General features: G+C 36.6%; 1 non-coding gene across 1 annotated transcript; it reads right to left on the reverse strand.

The window, feature by feature from the left end:
* Nucleotides 1-1338: 1338 nt before the first annotated feature.
* On the reverse strand, nt 1339-1442 carry LOC114008861 (U6 spliceosomal RNA). The gene has a single exon (XR_003550359.1). It is a non-coding gene; the product is annotated as a U6 spliceosomal RNA (small nuclear RNA).
* Nucleotides 1443-5521: the final 4079 nt, after the last annotated feature.

A 5521-nucleotide genomic window follows, 5' to 3' on the forward strand; every position in this document is an offset into this window, starting at 1 on the left:
TCTTCAATATGTATGTGCACTGCTGAAAAATTAAGTCATCTTGCTGCTAGAAGAACTGGATAACTTTTCATACTATGTTTTCTTGGACTTGAGGACCACAGTTCTGCTCCTCAGCTCCAGCTTCCTGTTTTTACTACCTAAATAATGAAACCGCTTTTCTTGGACTTGTCTACACCTTTCTGGCACACTGTTCCTGCAGTAGAAGCTGATTCTCAGTGGGAACTCCATACACAGGGCATGCCTCCCATGAGTGTCCTCACTCTTGGTCTCACATGTTTCACTCACATTATAATTATACACATAAAGATGTTGCAAGGCAACTTGAATATTAAATGAATGAATTTCAATTCTTACAATTAAACCTTGAAAAAAAATAGTATCATCAGAAAGCAAAGGGTCCAAGACCTTATTTTTCATTCTCTGCAAGAATAACTCCCTTGTGTTAAGATGGAGCACTATGCTCTCAGCACTGTTAGAGCTTCAATAAAATAAAAAGTCTATTGAAACAAAGTGTATCCTTTACAAAACTATAGTTGAAGACATGGTCTATTCTGTGCCTCAATATCCCTTACAAAAGAACTAACAAAATAGATTTTATCTCTAAGTCGATGTCAGGACAGTTATTCTCTGTAGATTTATTTAGACACTTCTTTTTCCTATCACACAGAGAAAAGGATACAGCACAAGAAATTCTTTTTAGTCTATTTCTAGAGAATCTAGAATTCTATTCAGCAGTCATGTCATTGTATTTAAGTCAACTCAGATACCAGTATCACATATTATTTTGTTCCTTTTAGGCTACTGGTTTAGTTTACTGGTCTCCATCTTCAAAATACAAGTTTCTTTATTGATTATTATGAAGAAAGACTTTTTTAAAAAAAAATTATGGCTTTATGGAGATATACTTAAAATATAAAAACTTGCATATATTTAATGCATGAACTTTGATGAGTTTGAATATATGCACACAGCAATGCCATCACCACAATCAAGATTATATTTATCACTTGCAAAAGTTTTTCTCTTTACTTCTCTTTTCTTTTTTTTTTTTTTTGGAGAGGTTTTTGCTATAGGGCACGTGTGCTCGCCAGAAAGACAGAGAAAGACAGAGAGACAGAAAGTGAGAAATCACCCCCCAGGGGGAATGCCCACACTGCAATCTCTTCTCCTCCATTCTCCTCTCGGGATCCTGAGCGCACACACACACACACCCGGCGTGAGTTTAAGCCACTGGGTCCGGGACTCGCACCGCGATCAACTACGTGGGAGTCCAGTGACATAATCATTATGCTAACTGCTGGTCCCATTATTTTAATTTTTTTAAGTGGAAAAGAATATGAAGACATGGAATGCTTCTTGAATGTGTGTGTCACCCTTGAGTGGGGGCCAAACTAATCTCTGTATCACTCCAATTTTAGTATGCATGCCACTGAGGTGAACACTAGGAGAGCACTTTGAATGCTATATTGTGAAAGGACACTAATAAATCTGTCGGTGTATTCCACCGATATTTTTAGCCTTAGTGTCTTGTTTCTAAGACTCCACAGGAAGAAGAGGGAAGATACTATACATATTTTTATTATTGATCTTCACCTTCCCAATGTCCTTTCTTTAAAAAATGGCACTGCCCCCAAAACTGCCTAATCCTTTTTTAACTGTGAAGGTAGTAACTGCTTTGTTCAAACATTTTTAAATCGTTGAAAGTTAAATTTCTACTACTCCTCATTTCTCCAGTCTTGCTCTCTGTAGCTAATCACTGTTAATAGTCCCTTACATAGCATTATAAAAATTACTTTGATGGTCTGTGTGGAATTTTTCCTGAAAAGTGCATAAGAGTACTCCCAGGATGAGTTGTGTCACACCGTTGGATCATGGTGGGTCAGACTGTACCTGATGTTCAGATGTTTTTTCTTACAAATAAATTTATTTAAATTAAAAAAATATTACCTTGAAATTATTTTTAATTGGGACAGGCAGGTGTCATCACAGTTAAGGGCACTGGACTCCCACATGGCCAACCGCAGTTCAAGTCCTGGACCTGGTGGCTTGCTTTCTCACTTTCCTTCTGTCTTTCTCTGGTCAAATTAAAAATAATAATAAGGGAACCAGCAGTTAGCGTAATGGCTATGTCGCTGGACTCCCACGTAGTTGACCGTGGTTCGCGTACTAGACCCGGTGGCTTAAAACTCATGCCAGGCGCATGTGCGTGCGTGCCCAAGATCCCGAGAGAGGAGAAGGGATTGCGGCGTGACCATCCCCCCGGGGGGTGATTTCTCGCTTTCTGTCTCTCTGTCTCTCTCTGTCTGTCTGGCGAGCGCACGCGCCCTACAGTGAAAATCTCTCCAAAAAATAATAATAATAATAATAATTTTAATTCGTTTTCATTTTTAATAGGTCACAACAAGGCTATATATGATGTAGACAGAATATCAAACAAATAATTGAAGGTTGTTAAACTATCAGTCAGTACTGACAAAAAAATAAAAACACAAGACACTGAGTTCATCAATCCATACATAATTCATATATCTGTATAAAAGCCTACCACATCTGATTAACTTTACATAGAGATTGTATTTTAAATGATAAAATGTAGAGACCTTAACTTACAGCATCTCAGATCTGAGGGTAACCTTAGGCCAAAATTAGTATTACTTCCTGATCACATAGGCAACTAAAGCCCTGAAGTTTAAACAAATTAGTCCAATGGGATGGATCCAAATCCCTTAAATCTGAACTAAATGAGATAATGTAGAGCTCTGTGAACTGAAAATGTAAAACTAACTATGGGTGTACAACACATCAAAATAAAATGACAACACAGTCACTATATACTTCACTAATTTTTTTTAAAAATGCACAATAAATCCATTCAGTGCCAGTAGTATCTGGGGGTCTGTACTACTTTATAAATAAAAGAAGTAAAAAATCTTGCTCTCAAGGTGTTTAAATCCATGATGAATAGAAATTATTTCTAAAGGATTTATAAGAACACGAATGTTGTAAGAATGAGAGCAAGGAACAACTCATGCATAGTGATAATATCATGGGAAGGTGGGTTTCAGCCAGGTTTATAGGATGGGTGAAAGAGAGAGGTTTCCAATAAGGAAATAGGCATGAATAAAGGTGCAGAAATAAAAAGGTTCCTGGTGTGTTCAGAAGATAATGAGTAGCTGAGTTTGACTGGAACATTGGATTCGTATGTGTGAAAATTGACAATTATTAAAAATGACAGGTAGGCTTTGGTGTGTAGAAGACTCTAACTGGCATACTTAGGAACTTAGACTTTACTAGGTAAGTAAGTAGGAAGTCACTGAAGGTTGTGGAGGAAGGGAGTACTATAAAAATGATACTTTCCTCAGAGTGACTAAGAAAAGAGTATGCTAGACAATTGGGGGTAGTATAAGAGTTGATATTAGGGGATTCAGTGAGGAATTGATACATAATGAAAGAGACTGAGAAAATATGGAAAACAATTTCTTTTCTGATAAAAATTGTCTCTGTATCTTTAATTTCTTTGGATAAGTATAAGATATAGATCTCAAATAGATGATCTGCAAAATGATCCTCAACAATTTCCATACCCATTTATTTAGTACATATTGTTCTGGGGTGAATGATGTGCCACCTCCCCCCCAAAATTCCCCAGTACCTCAGTACCTTATTTAGAACCAAGGTCATGGCTGATATAACTAGATAAGATGAAGTCATACTGGGAACCAGCAGCATACTGAGTAGGTTGGGCCCCAATCCAATATGACTGGTGTCTACTATTGGAAAGGAGAAATATAAACAGAGAGGTAGACATTCACATTGAGAATGGCTTGAGAAGACGAAGGAAGAGATTGGGGTGAAACTTTATTTTTTTTAAGGAAGTTATTTTTTTTGTTTTTTTTGTTTGTTTGTTTCCTTTTTTTTTTTTTTTTTTTTTTTGCTTTAGGGCATGTGTGCTCACCCGAGAGAGAGAGAGAGAGAGAGAGAAGGAGAGAGGAAGAGAGAGAGAGTGAAAGCAAGTAATCACTCCCTAGGGGGGATGGCCATGCTACAATCCCTTCTCTTTCATTCTCCTCTCAGAACTTTGGGCAGGCACACACACAAGTCTCAGTGTGAACTTCAAGTCGCTGGGTCTGGGATTCAAACTGCGGTCAATCATGTGGGAGTCCAGCAACATAACCATTATGTCATCTGCTGGTCTCATGAGGTGATATTTCTACAAGCCAAAAAACACCAAAGACTGCCAGCAGCCCACCAGAAGAGGCATGGTACAAATTCTCTCCAACAGTGCTCAGAAGAAATCAACCCTGTTGACACCTCAATCTTGCATATTTGGCCTCTAGAACTGTGAGACAAAATTTTTTTGTTGTTTAAGTCACTGAATTTGTGGTACTTATTATAACAGTCTGAGTGAAACAATACATGTATCAATAGCAGATTCCAGGACACCAAGTGTTGGACCTTCAATTTTGATGTCCTATTGAGACAAGAAGGGGAAGAAAGGCTTTCCAAGTTTAAGAACTAAGGAATTTTCATAATGCTTGATCACTATATGTGACCTAAAGAATATAAGAATTATAAAAAAGAAGAGTCTATGTTAAAAATAAATCTCAAGCACTTCTTGGTTCTAAAGATTCTATATGATTAATAGTTGTAATACAGAGCCATAGCTATAACTAGCAACATCAGTATGCATGCATATAAGATTTTATATTCATTTTGTATTGGTTATTTCCCAGCCAAGGAAATCACCCCTTATCTGTTATTTCTGTTATCACATAAGAAATTGCCAAGTATAAAGAGGTGTTGAAAAATGGAAGAATATTACCAAATGTTTTGGCAACGATTTTCATTATTGGAGTGCTCATAGGTGAACCATTTCTACATATTTCTCTTTTCAAAGTTATCCTTGCATTTAACTAGTCAGATTCACCTAAATTGGATGGGATAAACAATAAAAGGGCCTGTCTTCCTTAGAGGGATTAGTAATACCCACCATGTGGTTTTTCTTAAATTGTCATTTTGCCTGATTAAGAAGAAAAATAATTCTTTTAAAAAAAAAATTCCGTAGAAAGTTTTTCACTCCAAGCATTTCTTGTTTACATTTCTATTGTCATTGGGAATTCACTTAACACAAATAGCCTTATTTCTCCTCAATTGTCATAGCAAATACACATATAATTTCTTACATATATTTCACCTCTCAGAAAAATCAGTCTGCTCATGAGGTTTTGCTTTCAGAGCAAACAATTTAAGATGATAATACTTTTTGGTTATTTGTTTTTTTTGTTGTTGTTGTTGTTTCCTCAGCTATTTCAATCTGCGGTGAGACAATATCTTCCTAACCAGAAAATTGCTTTCTACTATTCAATAGTTTCCTGATTGCCCAATAAGCCATCACCACTTTTCCAGATACTAAGGCTTCTGCAACCCTGTACCCAGTTTTTTTTTTTTTCTTTTTTCTCATTTACTCACACTCCAAACGAAGTATATGCTTCTGTTTTTATGTTCAACTTATGGCTTGCAA

Source organism: Tupaia chinensis, unplaced genomic scaffold (genome assembly GCF_000334495.1).
Source record: "Tupaia chinensis unplaced genomic scaffold, TupChi_1.0 Scaffold000406_1, whole genome shotgun sequence".
In the NCBI taxonomy this organism is placed as follows: domain Eukaryota; kingdom Metazoa; phylum Chordata; class Mammalia; order Scandentia; family Tupaiidae; genus Tupaia; species Tupaia belangeri.